This window comes from Oncorhynchus kisutch, unplaced genomic scaffold, assembly GCF_002021735.2.
Source record: "Oncorhynchus kisutch isolate 150728-3 unplaced genomic scaffold, Okis_V2 Okis01b-Okis20b_hom, whole genome shotgun sequence".
NCBI classification, from domain to species: domain Eukaryota; kingdom Metazoa; phylum Chordata; class Actinopteri; order Salmoniformes; family Salmonidae; genus Oncorhynchus; species Oncorhynchus kisutch.
This window is the reverse complement of record NW_022261978.1, coordinates 15274971-15291163: the sequence shown is the minus strand read 5'-3', so window position 1 is coordinate 15291163 and position 16193 is coordinate 15274971. Positions and strand designations below refer to the sequence as shown.

Here is a 16193-nt window from a genome sequence, read left to right as displayed (position 1 = left end):
CCTGTCCACCCAGGAACACCCCCTGTCCACCCAGGAACACCCCCTGTCCTCCCCCTGTCCACCCAGGAACACCCCTGTCCAACCAGGAACACCCCCTGTCCACCCAGGAATACCCCCTGTCCACCCAGGAACACCCCCTGTCCTCCCCCTGTCCACCCAGGAACACCACCTGTCCTCCCCCTGTCCACCCAGGAACACCCCCTGTCCACTCAGGTCCACCCCCTGTCCACCCAGGAACACCCCCTGTCCTCCCCCTGGCCACCCAGGAACACCCCCTGTCCACCCAGGTCCACCCCCTGTCCACCCAGGAACACCCCCTGTCCCTCACCTGTCCAACCAGGAACACCCCCTTTCCTCCCCCTGTCCACCCAGGAACAACCCCAGTCCACCCAGGAACACCCCCTGTCCACTCAGGAACACCCTCTGTCCACCAAGGAACACCCCCTGTCCTCTCCCTGTGCACCCAGGAACACCCCCTGTCCCCCCCCCCCCTGTCCAATCAGGAACACCCCCTGTCCTCCCCCTTTCCACCCCTGTCCTCCCCCTGTCCACCCAGGAATAACCCCTGTCCTCCCCCAGTCCACCCAGGAATAAACCCTGTCCTCCCCCTGTCCACCCAGGAACACCCCCTGTCCTCCCCCTGTCCTCCCCCTGTCCACCCAGGAACACCCCCTGTCCTCCCCCTGTCCACCCAGGAATAACCCCTGTCCTCCCCCTGTCCACCCAGGAACACCCCTGTCCTCCCCCTGTCCTCCCCCTGTCCACCCCCAGTCCACCCCCTGTCCACCCAGGAAAACCCCCCGTCCTCCCCCTGTCCACCCAGGAACACCCCCTGTCCTCCCCCTGTCCACCCAGGAATACCCCCTGTCCACCCAGGAATACCCCCTGTCCACCCCCTGTCCACCCAGGAACTTCCCCTGTCCACCCAGGAACACCCCCTGTCCTCCCCCTGTCCACCCAGGAACACCCCTGTCCACCCAGGAACACCCCCTGTCCACCCAGGAATACCCCCTGTCCACCCAGGAACACCCCCTGTCCTCCCCCTGTCCACCCAGGAACACCCCTGTCCACTCAGTTCCACCCCCTGTCCACCCAGGAACACCCCCTGTCCTCCCCCTGTCCACCCAGGAACACCCCCTGTCCCTCACCTGTCCACCCAGGAACACCCCCTGTCCTCCCCCTGTCCACCCAGGAACACCCTCTGTCCACTCAGGAACACCCTCTGTCCACCAAGGAACACCCCCTGTCCTCTCCCCTGTCCTCCCCCTGTCCACCCAGGAACACCACCTGTCCTCCCCCTGTCCTCCCCCTGTCCACCCAGGAATAACCCCTGTCCTCCCCCTGTCCACCCCCTGTCCACCCAGGAACACCCCCTGTCCTCCCCCTGTCCACCCCCAGTACACCCCCTGTCCACCCAGGAAAACCCCCCGTCCTCCCCCTGTCCACCCAGGAACACCCCCTGTCCTCCCCCTGTCCACCCAGGAATACCCCCTGTCCACCCAGGAATACCCCCTGTCCACCCCCTGTCCACCCAGGAACACCCCCTGTCCTCCCCCTGTCCACCCAGGAACACCCCCTGTCCTCCCCTGTTCACCCAGGAACTTCCCCTGTCCAACCAGGAACACCACTTGTCCACCCAGGAACACCCCCTGTCCTCCCCCTGTCCACCCAGGAACACCCCCTGTCCCTCACCTGTCCACCCAGGAACACCCCCTGTCCACCCAGGAACACCCCCTGTCCACTCAGGAACACCCTCTGTCCACCAAGGAACACCCCCTGTCCTCTCCCTGTGCACCCAGGAACACCCCCTGTCCCCCCCCCTGTCCAATCAGGAACACCCCTGTCCTCCCCCTTACCACCCCTGTCCTCCCCCTGTACACCCAGGAAAACCCCCTGTCCTCCCCCTGTCCACCCAGGAATAACCCCTGTCCTCCCCCTGTCCACCCAGGAAAACCCCCTGTCCTCCCCCTGTCCACCCAGGAATAACCCCTGTCCTCCCCCTGTCCACCCAGGAACACCCCCTGTCCTCCCCCTGTCCTCCCCCTGTCCACCCAGGAATAACCCCTGTCCTCCCCCTGTCCACCCAGGAACTCCCCCTGTCCTCCCCCTGTCCACCCCCTGTCCACCCAGGAACACCCCCTGTCCTCCCCCTGTCCACCCAGGAACACCCCCTGTCCACTCAGTTCCACCCCCTGTCCACCCAGGAACACCCCCTGTCCTCCCCCTGTCCACCCAGGAACACCCCCTGTCCTCCCCCTGTCCACCCAGGAACACCCCCTGTCCAGTCAGGTCCACCCCCTGTCCACCCAGGAACACCCCCTGTCCTCCCCCTGTCCACCCAGGAACACCCCCTGTCCACCCAGGTCCACCCCCTGTCCACCCAGGAACACCCCCTGTCCTCCACCTGTCCACCCAGGAACACCCCCTGTCCTCCCCCTGTCCACCCAGGAACACCCCTGTCCTCCCCCTTTCCACCCCTGTCCTCCCCCTGTACACCCAGGAAAAACCCCTGTCCTCCCCCTGTCCACCCAGGAATAACCCCTGTCCTCCCCCTGTCCACCCAGGAACACCCCCTGTCCACCCAGGTCCACCCCCTGTCCACCCAGGAACACCCCCTGTCCTCCACCTGTCCACCCAGGAACACCCCCTGTCCTCTCCCTGTGCACCCAGGAACACCCCCTGTCCTCCCCCTGTCCACCCAGGAACATCCCCTGTCCACCCAGGAACACCCCCTGTCCACTCAGGAACACCCTCTGTCCACCAAGGAACACCCCCTGTCCTCTCCCTGTGCACCCAGGAACACCCCCTGTCCCCCCCCTGTCCAATCAGGAACACCCCTGTCCTCCCCCTTTCCACTCCTGTCCTCCCCCTGTCCACCCAGGAATAACCCCTGTCCTCCCCCTGTCCACCCAGGAAAACCCCCTGTCCTCCCCCTGTCCACCCAGGAACACCCCCTGTCCTCCCCCTGTCCACCCAGGAATAACCCCTGTCCTCCCCCTGTCCACCCAGGAACTCCCCCTGTCCTCCCCCTGTCCACCCAGGAACACCCCCTGTCCTCCCCCTGTCCACCCAGGAATACCCCCTGTCCACCCAGGAACACCCCCTGTCCACCCAGGAATACCCCCTGTCCACCCAGGAATACCCCCTGTCCACCCCCTGTCCACCCAGGAACACCCCCTGTCCTCCCCCTGTCCACCCAGGAACACCCCCTGTCCTCCCCTGTTCACCCAGGAACTTCCCCTGTCCACCCAGGAACACCCCCTGTCCTCCCCCTGTCCACCCAGGAACACCCCTGTCCAACCAGGAACACCCCCTGTCCTCCCCCTGTCCACCCAGGAACACCCCCTGTCCACTCAGTTCCACCCCCTGTCCACCCAGGAACACCCCCTGTCCTCCCCCTGTCCACCCAGGAACACCCCCTGTCCTCCCCCTGTCCACCCAGGAACACCCCCTGTCCACCCAGGTCCACCCCCTGTCCACCCAGGAACACCCCCTGTCCTCCACCTGTCCACCCAGGAACACCCCCTGTCCTCCCCCTGTCCACCCAGGAATACCCCGTCCACCAAGGAACACCCCCTGTCCTCTCCCTGTGCACCCAGGAACACCCCCTGTCCTCCCCCTGTCCAGCCAGGAACACCCCTGTCCACTCAGGTCCACCCCCTGTGCACCCAGGAACACCCCTGTCCTCCCCCTGTCCAGCCAGGAACACCCCCTGTCCACTCAGGTCCACCCCCTGTCCACCCAGGAACACCCCCTGTCCCTCCCCCCCTGTCCAATCAGGAACACCCCCTGTTCTCCCCCTGTCCACCCAGGAACACCCCCTGTCCACCAAGGAACAGCCCCTGTCCACCCAGTCCCCTATCTACATTCATACTGCATCACTGTCCCCTATCTACATACATACTGTATCACTGTATCACTGTCCCCTATCTACATACATACTGTATCACTGTCCCCTATCTACATACATACTGTATAACTGTATCACTGTCCCCTATCTACATACATACTGTATCACTGTCCCCTATCTACATACATACTGTATCACTGTATCACTGTCCCCTATCTACATACATACTGTATCACTGTCCCCTATCTACATACATACTGTATCACTGTATCACTGTCCCCTATCTACATACATACTGTATCACTGCATCACTGTCCCCTATCTACATACATACTGTATCACTGCATCACTGTCCCCTATCTACATACATACTGTATCACTGCATCACTGTCCCCTATCTACATACATACTGTATCACTGTCCCCTATCTACATACATACTGTATCACTGCATCACTGTCCCCTATCTACATACATACTGTATCACTGTCCCCTATCTACATACATACTGTATCACTGCATCACTGTCCCCTATCTACATACATACTGTATCACTGTCCCCTATCTACATACATACTGTATCACTGTCCCCTATCTACATACACACTGTATCACTGTCCCCTATCTACATACATACTGTATCACTGTCCCCTATCTACATACATACTGTATCACTGTCCCCTATCTACATACATACTGTATCACTGTCCCCTATCTACATACATACTGTATCACTGTCCCCTATCTACATACATACTGTATCACTGTCCCCTATCTACATACATACTGTATCACTGTCCCCTATCTACATACATACTGTATCACTGTCCCCTATCTACATACATACTGTATCACTGTATCACTGTCCCCTATCTATATACATACTGCATCACTGTATCACTGTCCCCTATCTACATACATACTGTATCACTGTATCACTGTCCACTATCTACATACATACTGTATCACTGTCCCCTATCTACATACATACTGTATCACTGTCCCCCATCTACATACATACTGTATCACTGTCCCCTATCTACATACATACTGTATCACTGTCCCCTATCTACATACATACTGTATCACTGTCCTCTATCTACATACATACTGTATCACTGTCCCCTATCTACATACATACTGTATCACTGTCCCCTATCTACATACATACTGTATCACTGTCCCCTATCTACATACATACTGTATCACTGTATCACTGTCCCCTATCTACATACATACTGTATCACTGTCCCCTATCTACATACATACTGTATCACTGTCCCCTATCTACATACATACTGTATCACTGTATCACTGTCCCCTATCTACATACATACTGTATCACTGTATCACTGTCCCCTATCTACATACATACTGCATCACTGTATCACTGTCCCCTATCTACATACATACTGTATCACTGTCCCCTATCTACATACATACTGTATCACTGTCCCCTATCTACATACATACTGTATCACTGTATCACTGTCCCCTATCTACATACATACTGTATCACTGTCCCCTATCTACATACATACTGTATCACTGTATCACTGTCCCCTATCTACATACATACTGTATCACTGTCCCCTATCTACATACATACTGTATCACTGTCCCCTATCTACATACATACTGTATCACTGTCCCCTATCTACATACATACTGTATCACTGTATCACTGTCCCCTATCTACATACATACTGTATCACTGTCCCCTATCTACATACATACTGTATCACTGTCCACTATCTACATACATACTGTATCACTGTCCCCTATCTACATACATACTGTATCACTGTCCCCTATCTACATACATACTGTATCACTGTCCCCTATCTACATACATACTGTATCACTGTCCCCTATCTACATACATACTGTATCACTGTCCCCTATCTACATACATACTGTATCACTGTCCCCTATCTACATACATACTGTATCACTGTCCCCTATCTACATACATACTGTATCACTGTATCACTGTCCCCTATCTACATACATACTGTATCACTGTCCCCTATCTACATACATACTGTATCACTGTCCCCTATCTACATACATACTGTATCACTGTCCCCTATCTACATACATACTGTATCACTGTCCCCTATCTACATACATACTGTATCACTGTCCCCTATCTACATACATACTTTATCACTGTCCCCTATCTACATACATACTTTATCACTGTCCCTTATCTACATACATACTGTATCACTGTCCCCTATCTACATACATACTGTATCACTGTCCCCTATCTACATACATACTGTATCACTGTCCCCTATCTACATACATACTGTATCACTGTCCCCTATCTACATACATACTGTATCACTGTCCCCCATCTACATACATACTGTATCACTGTCCCCTATCTACATACATACTGTATCACTGTCCCCTATCTACATACATACTGTATCACTGTATCACTGTCCCCTATCTACATACATACTGCATCACTGTATCACTGTCCCCTATCTACATACATACTGTATCACTGTCCCCTATCTACATACATACTGTATTACTGTCCCCTATCTACATACATACTGTATCACTGTCCCCTATCTACATACATACTGTATCACTGTCCCCTATCTACATACATACTGTATCACTGTATCACTGTCCCCTATCTACATACATACTGCATCACTGTATCACTGTCCCCTATCTACATACATACTGTATCACTGTATCACTGTCCCCTATCTACATACATACTGTATCACTGTCCCCTATCTACATACATACTGTATCACTGTCCCCTATCTACATACATACTGTATCACTGTATCACTGTCCCTATCTACATACATACTGTATCACTGTCCCCTATCTACATACATACTGTATCACTGCATCACTGTCCCCTATCTACATACATACTGTATCACTGTCCCCTATCTACATACATACTGTATCACTGTATCACTGTCCCCTATCTACATACATACTGTATCACTGTCCCCTATCTACATACATACTGTATCACTGTCCCCTATCTACATACATACTGTATCACTGTCCCCTATCTACATACATACTGTATCACTGTCCCCTATCTACATACATACTGTATCACTGTATCACTGTCCCCTATCTACATACATACTGTATCACTGTATCACTGTCCCCTATCTACATACATACTGCATCACTGTATCACTGTCCCCTATCTACATACATACTGTATCACTGTCCCCTATCTACATACATACTGTATCACTGTCCCCTATCTACATACATACTGTATCACTGTATCACTGTCCCCTATCTACATACATACTGTATCACTGTCCCCTATCTACATACATACTGTATCACTGTATCACTGTCCCCTATCTACATACATACTGTATCACTGTCCCCTATCTACATACATACTGTATCACTGTCCCCTATCTACATACATACTGTATCACTGTCCCCTATCTACATACATACTGTATCACTGTCCCCTATCTACATACATACTGTATCACTGTCCCCTATCTACATACATACTGTATCACTGTATCACTGTCCCCTATCTACATACATACTGTATCACTGTCCCCTATCTACATACATACTGTATCACTGTCCACTATCTACATACATACTGTATCACTGTCCCCTATCTACATACATACTGTATCACTGTCCCCTATCTACATACATACTGTATCACTGTCCCCTATCTACATACATACTGTATCACTGTCCCCTATCTACATACATACTGTATCACTGTCCCCTATCTACATACATACTGTATCACTGTCCCCTATCTACATACATACTGTATCACTGTCCCTTATCTACATACATACTGTATCACTGTCCCCTATCTACATACATACTGTATCACTGTCCCCTATCTACATACATACTGTATCACTGTCCCCTATCTACATACATACTGTATCACTGTCCCCTATCTACATACATACTGTATCACTGTCCCCTATCTACATACATACTGTATCACTGTCCCCTATCTACATACATACTGTATCACTGTCCCTTATCTACATACATACTGTATCACTGTCCCCTATCTACATACATACTGTATCACTGTCCCCTATCTACATACATACTGTATCACTGTCCCCTATCTACATACATACTTTATCACTGTCCCCCATCTACATACATACTGTATCACTGTCCCCTATCTACATACATACTGTATCACTGTCCCCTATCTACATACATACTGTATCACTGTCCCCTATCTACATACATACTGTATCACTGTCCCCTATCTACATACATACTGTATCACTGTCCCCTATCTACATACATACTGTATCACTGTATCACTGTCCCCTATCTATATACATACTGTATCACTGTCCCCTATCTACATACATACTGTATCACTGTCCCCTATCTACATACATACTGTATCACTGTCCCCTATCTACATACATACTGTATCACTGTATCACTGTCCCCTATCTACATACATACTGTATCACTGTCCCCTATCTACATACATACTGTATCACTGTCCCCTATCTACATACATACTGTATCACTGTCCCCTATCTACATACATACTGTATTACTGTCCCCTATCTACATACATACTGTATCACTGTCCCCTATCTACATACATACTGTATCACTGTCCCCTATCTACATACATACTGTATCACTGTATCACTGTCCCCTATCTACATACATACTGCATCACTGTATCACTGTCCCCTATCTACATACATACTGTATCACTGTATCACTGTCCCCTATCTACATACATACTGTATCACTGTCCCCTATCTACATACATACTGTATCACTGTCCCCTATCTACATACATACTGTATCACTGTCCCCTATCTACATACATACTGTATCACTGTATCACTGTCCCCTATCTACATACATACTGTATCACTGTCCCCTATCTACATACATACTGTATCACTGCATCACTGTCCCCTATCTACATACATACTGTATCACTGTCCCCTATCTACATACATACTGTATCACTGTATCACTGTCCCCTATCTACATACATACTGTATCACTGTCCCCTATCTACATACATACTGTATCACTGTCCCCTATCTACATACATACTGTATCACTGTCCCCTATCTACATACATACTGTATCACTGTCCCCTATCTACATACATACTGTATCACTGTCCCCTATCTACATACATACTGTATCACTGTCCCCTATCTACATACACACTGTATCACTGTCCCCTATCTACATACATACTGTATCACTGTCCCCTATCTACATACATACTGTATCACTGTCCCCTATCTACATACATACTGTATCACTGTCCCCTATCTACATACATACTCTTCTGCCTCTCTCGGTTCTCTCTCTACTAGGGTTAGGGTTCTCTCTCTCTACTAGGATTAGGGTTCTCTCTCTCTACTAGGGTTAGGGTTCTCTCTCTCTACGAGGGTTAGGGTTCTCTCTCTCTCTACGAGGGTTAGGGTTCTCTCTCTCTACTAGGGTTAGGGTTCTCTCTCTCTCTACTAGGGTTAGGGTTCTCTCTCTCTACTAGGGTTAGGGTTCTCTCTCCCTACTAGGGTTAGGGTTCTCTCTCTCTACTAGGGTTAGGGTTCTCTCTCTCTACGAGGGTTAGGGTTCTCTCTCTCTACTAGGGTTAGGGTTCTCTCTCCCTACTAGGATTAGGGTTCTCTCTCTACTAGGGTTAGGGTTCTCTCTCTCTACTAGGGTTAGGGTTCTCTCTCTCTACTAGGGTTAGGGTTCTCTCTCTCTACTAGGGTTAGGGTTCTCTCTCTCTACTAGGGTTAGGGTTCTCTCTCTACTAGGGTTAGGGTTCTCTCTCTCTATAAGGGTTAGGGTTCTCTTTCTCTACGAGGGTTAGGGTTCTCTCTCTCTACTAGGGTTAGGGTTCTCTCTCTACTAGGGTTAGGGTTCTCTCTCTACTAGGGTTAGGGTTCTCTCTCTCTACTAGGGTTAGGGTTCTCTCTCTCTATAAGGGTTAGGGTTCTCTCTCTCTACGAGGGTTAGGGTTCTCTCTCTCTACTAGGGTTAGGGTTCTCTCTCTACTAGGGTTAGGGTTCTCTCTCTCTACTAGGGTTAGGGTTCTCTCTCTCTACTAGGGTTAGGGTTCTCTCTCTCTCTACGAGGGTTAGGGTTCTCTCTCTCTACGAGGGTTAGCGTTCTCTCTCTCTACTAGGGTTAGGGTTCTCTCTCTCTACTAGGGTTAGGGTTCTCTCTCTCTATGAGGGTTAGGGTTCTCTCTCTCTACGGGGGTTAGGGTTCTCTCTCTCTACTAGGGTTAGGGTTCTCTCTCTACTAGGGTTAGGGTTCTCTCTCTCTATAAGGGTTAGGGTTCTCTCTCTCTACGAGGGTTAGGGTTCTCTCTCTCTACTAGGGTTAGGGTTCTCTCTCTACTAGGGTTAGGGTTCTCTCTCTCTACTAGGGTTAGGGTTCTCTCTCTCTACTAGGGTTAGGGTTCTCTCTCTCTCTACTAGGGTTAGGGTTTTCTCTCTACTAGGGTTAGGGTTCTCTCTCTCTATAAGGGTTAGGGTTCTCTCTCTCTACTAGGGTTAGGGTTCTCTCTCTACTAGGGTTAGGGTTCTCTCTCTACTAGGGTTAGGGTTCTCTCTCTCTACTAGGGTTAGGGTTCTCTCTCTCTATAAGGGTTAGGGTTCTCTCTCTCTACGAGGGTTAGGGTTCTCTCTCTCTACTAGGGTTAGGGTTCTCTCTCTACTAGGGTTAGGGTTCTCTCTCTCTACTAGGGTTAGGGTTCTCTCTCTCTACTAGGGTTAGGGTTCTCTCTCTCTCTACGAGGGTTAGGGTTCTCTCTCTCTAATAGGGTTAGGGTTCCCTCTCTACGAGGGTTAGGGTTCTCTCTCTCTACTCTACCTCTCTGAGCCCCGCCCACTACTTCTTGCTGCTCAACCAATCGGACACCCTGATGTTAGAGGCTAAATGTCCCCAGCCACACTATAGACCTGTGTGTAGGTGTGTGCGGAACCAGATTTTTCTCTGAATTATTAAACACCCCATACAGGTTCCTCTGCAGGAAAACACACACACACACACACACTTCTGACCATCACCACATGTCTCTCTCTCCCTCCCTCTGTCTCCCTCTGTCTCCCTCTGTCTCCCTCTGTCTCCCTCCCTCCCTCTGTCTCCCTCTGTCTCCCTCTGTCTCCCTCCCTCTGTCTCTCTCTCCCTCCCTCTGTCTCTCTCTCCCTCCCTCTCCCTCCCTCTGTCTCCCTCTGTCTCCCTCTGTCTCCCTCCCTCCTGTCCTCTCTATGTATGTGCTCAGTGGTGTGAAAGACAGAACTGATATTTCCTGGCGTTTGAGGAGAAACTGTCTGGAATGTCCATAGTACTGTTATGGCCTATCTCATAGACCTAGAGCAGAGGAGAGGAGGAGGAGAGGAAGGGAGAGGAGTCGTGTACAGAGGACAGGAGAGGAGGACATGAGAGGAGTGGTGTAGAGAGGACAGGAGAGGAGGAAAGGAGAGGAGTGGTGTGGAGAGGACAGGGGAGGAGTGGTGTGGAGAGGACAGGAGAGGAGTGGTGTGGAGAGGACAGGAGAGGAGTGGTGTGGAGAGGACAGGAGAGGAGTGGTGTGGAGAGGACAGGAGAGGAGTGGTGTGGAGAGGACAGGAGAGGAGTGGTGTGGAGAGGACAGGAGAGGAGGACAGGAGAGGAGTGGTGTAGAGAGGACAGGAGAGGAGTGGTGTGGAGAGGAGGATGACGGGAGCTAGCGAATCAAAGTGAACCAAACTAGCTAGCTAGCTAACCAAACTAGCTAACAAGTTAACATTAACCCTGAATCCTAACCAGCTAGCTAGCTAACTAAACTATCTAGCCAGCTAACCCTAACCAGCTAGCAAGCTAACCTTAACCCCGAATCCTAACCAGCTAGCTAGGTAACCTTGTTAACCCTCAACTCTAATCATATAGCTATTAGCTAGCTACTAACCCAAAACCCTAACCAGCTAACCAGCTAGCTACTAACCCAAAACTCTAACCAGCTAGCTAGCCAGCTAGCTACTAACCCAAAACCCTAACCAGATAGCCAGATAGCTACTAACCCTAACCAGCTAGCCAGTTAGCTACTAGCCCTAACCAGTTAGCCAGCTAGCTACTAACCCTCAACCCTAACCAGCTAGCCAGATAGCTACTAACCCTAACCAGCTAGCTACTAACCCTAACCAGCTAGCCAGCTAGCTACTAACTTTAAACCCTAACCAGCTAGCCAGTTAGCTACTAACCCTAACCAGCTAGCCAGTTAGCTACTAACCCTAACCAGCTAGCCAGCTAGCTACTAACCCTAACCAGCTAGCCAGCTAGTGTAGAGAAATTGTATTTCTTATGCAGGTGACCAAACTATTGTTAATAAAGGGCTACAACTCAAAGTAGAGCCTGTGGGGTCCTCTACAGGATAGCTCCCGCATTACACTAATTGCCAAAACCAGCGCGCACACATAATCTCCGTTGTAGCTGAACATTGTATGCCCGAAGAGGATTCTACGATGACGGACAGACAACTGAGCCAATGGCGGAAGACTACAGACTACACCCCAGCTGAACCAATCCAAAGATCCGATCTTCCAGAATCAACCTACTTTCTGTTCTATATATAAGTGGTGTACTGATTGTATCGGCCTCTTCTTCGTCTGCAGTTCCGTACGAACCAGCGGGAGAGCCGTAATTACGCTGTTCTAGATATCTTCACTCTGAATAAACTGTAGCTTGTCATACAATTTACCACCTTGTCTGAATCGATCCTTGACCGACTCGCCCGTCTACATATCCAATTTCTAACACTAGCTACTAACCCTAACCAGCTAACCAGCTAGCTACTAACCCTAAACCCCTATAGCGCTAGCAGTCAGGTTCGGGAGGAGTCTGACTGCATGTTGCGTCTGTTCTGTTACAGACAACCAGAAGCTGTGATGATGCTCTCACAGAGGAGGAGGAGGAGGCTTGAACTCAATCACACATCAACACCCAGAGACATGACATTAGATGGGAGGAGAGGAAGAGAGAGAGAGAGACTTCCAAATGTATGACCATATTAGAGATACATATTTCCCTCAGATTACACAGATCCACAAAGAATTCAAAAACAAATACAATTTTGATAAACTCCCATATCTACTGGGTGAAATACCACCATCTGCCATCACAGCAGCAAGATTTGTGACCTTCTGCCAAAAGAAAATCAAATCAAATCAAATTTTATTTGTCACATACACATGGTTAGCAGATGTTAATGCGAGTGTAGCGAAATGCTTGTGCTTCTAGTTCCGACAACGCAGTAATAACCAACAAGTAATCTAACTAACAATTCCAAAACTACTGTCTTATACACAGTGTAAGGGGATAAAGAATATGTACATAAGGATATATGAATGAGTGATGGTACAGAGCAGCATAGGCAAGATACCGTAGATGATATCGAGTACAGTATATACATATGAGATGAGTATGTAAACAAAGTGGCATAGTTAAAGTGGCTAGTGATACATGTATTACATAAGGATGCAGTAGATGATATAGAGTACAGTATCTACGTATGAATAATGTAGGGTATGTAAACATTATATTAGGTAGCATTGTTTAAAGTGGCTAGGGCAACCAGTGAAGAACAAACACCATTGTAAATACAACCCATATTTATGCTTATTTATTTTCCCTTGTGTACTTTAACCATTTGTACATCGTTACAACACTGTGTATAGACATTATATGACATTTGTAATGTCTTTATTCTTTTGGAACTTTTAGTGTAATGTTTACTGTTCATTTTTATTGTTAATTTTACTTTTGTTTATTATCTACTTCACTTGCTTTGGCAATGTTAACACATGTTTCCCATGCCAATAAATAATTAATGTTTGATATATTCAGTGTATATATAGAGATAGTGGCATAGAAGAGAGAGATGAAGAGAGAGAGAAAGAGAGAGAGAGAGAAAGAGAGAGAGACGAAGGGAGGAGAGAAGCTCAGAAGTTCTAATTGAAATCTAATTATCACCTTAAGTCCCTGCTGATACCACGTCCCACACACACACACACACATCATAGACACACACACACACACACACATCATAGACACACACACACACACACACATCATAGACACACACACACACACACACACATCATAGACACACACACACACACACACACACACACACACACACACACACACACACACACACACACACACACACACACACACACACACACACACACACACACACACACACACACATCATAGACACACACACACACACACATCATAGACACACACACACACACACACAGAGAGAGCAGCCTGGTCTCATAGACCAGACGTAATATAATACATGTAAATCCAGTACTTCATGGTTAGATTGATATGTTACTCTCGGTAACCCTAGTTGGTACGGTTACATAAGACAGAAGGTTACTTCAGTTGGTTTGTCGGGGTGGATGGGAAGGTGCAGCAATCCAACGGTTGAGTGTTTAAAACTACTTAGCATGTTAGCTAACGTTGGGTTAACCAGCAGGTAGCCTAGTGGTTCGAGCGTTGGACTAGTAACCGAAAGGAAGTGCAAGTTCAAATCCCCGAGCTGACAAGGTACAAATCTGTCGTTCTGCCCCTGAAGAAAGCAGTTAACCCACTGTTCCTAGGCCGTCATTGAAAATAAGACTTGCCTAGTTAAATAAAGGTTAAAAAAAACAACCTTAACCCCTAGCCTAGCTAACATTAGCGATAGTCACATCCACAAATGAATACATACGTAACATATCTTCGTAATTGGGGTGTCCCGGATATACATTACAATGTTACGTATACCCCTGAGTCCAGGTTGCACACACACCATCACCAACAACATCTGCCGTCTTTACACACCAATAACTCTCGTCCCCGAGAGCAGTAGTAGTCCTACTGTAGAACACACCATGTCCCTCTCTCTCTCTCTCACACACACACCATGTCCCTCTCTCTCTCACACACATACACACCATGTCCCTCTCTCTCACACACACCTCTCTCTCATACACACCATGTCCCTCTCTCTCACACACACCATGTCCCTCTCTCTCTCACACACATACACACCATGTCCCTCTCTCTCACACCACACACACCATGTCCCTCTCTCTCTCACACACATACACACCATGTCCCTCTCTCTCACACACACACACCATGTCCCTCTCTCTCTCACACACATACACACCATGTCCCTCTCTCTCACAACACACACAACCATGTCCCTCTCTCTCTCACACACATACACACCATGTCCCTCTCTCTCACACACACACACACCATGTCCCTCACACATACACACACACACCATGTCCCTCTCTCTTTCACACACACCATGTCTCTCTCACACACACACACACACCAATAACCCTCGTCCCAGAGAGCAGTAGTAGTTCCTACTGTAGAACACACCATGTCCCTCTCTCTCACACACACACACACACACATCATGTCCCTCTCTCACACACAAACCACGTCTCTCTCACACACACACACACCAATAACCCTCGTCCCAGAGAGCAGTAGTAGTCCTACTGTAGAACACACCATGTCCCTCTCTCTCACACACACACACACACACACACCATGTCCCCCTCTCACACACACATACCAATAACCCTCGTCCCCGAGAGCAGTAGTAGTCCTACTGTAGAACACACCATGTCCCTCTCTCTCACACACACACACACACCATGTCCCTCTCTCTCTCACACACACACACACACACACCATGTCCCTCTCTCTCTCACACACACACCATGTCTCTCTCACACGTCCCAGAGAGCAGTAGTAGTCCTACTGTAGAACACACCATGTCCCTCTCTCTCACACACACACACACACACACCATGTCCCCCTCTCACACACACACACTAATAACTCTCGTCCCCGAGAGCAGTAGTCCTACTGTAGAACACACCATGTCCCTCTCTCTCTCTCTCACACACACACACACACACACCATGTCCCTCTCTCTCACACACACACACACACACACACACCATGTCCCCCTCTCACACACACACCATGTCCCTCTCTCTCACACACACACCAATAACTCTCATCCCCGAGAGCAGTAGTAGTCCTACTGTAGAACACACCATGTCCCTCTCTCACACACAAACCACGTCTCTCTCTCACACACACACACACACACCATGTCTCTCTCACACACACACACCATGTCCCTCTCTCACACACACACCATGTCTCTCTCTCACACACACACAGCATGTCACATACACAGGCTGTAGTATATCTAGTCTCGCCAGTAGGCAAGCGATTATGGTCTATATTAGGTCTATAACAGCATT

The 16193-nt window shown here is 49.1% G+C and overlaps 1 protein-coding gene across 1 annotated transcript in view; it reads right to left on the bottom strand.

Moving 5' to 3' along the window:
• LOC116358854 (caskin-1) overlaps positions 1-16193 on the bottom strand; it is a 155843-nt gene that overhangs the window by 91551 nt on the left and 48099 nt on the right. The gene's annotated exons all lie outside the window — the stretch shown is intronic.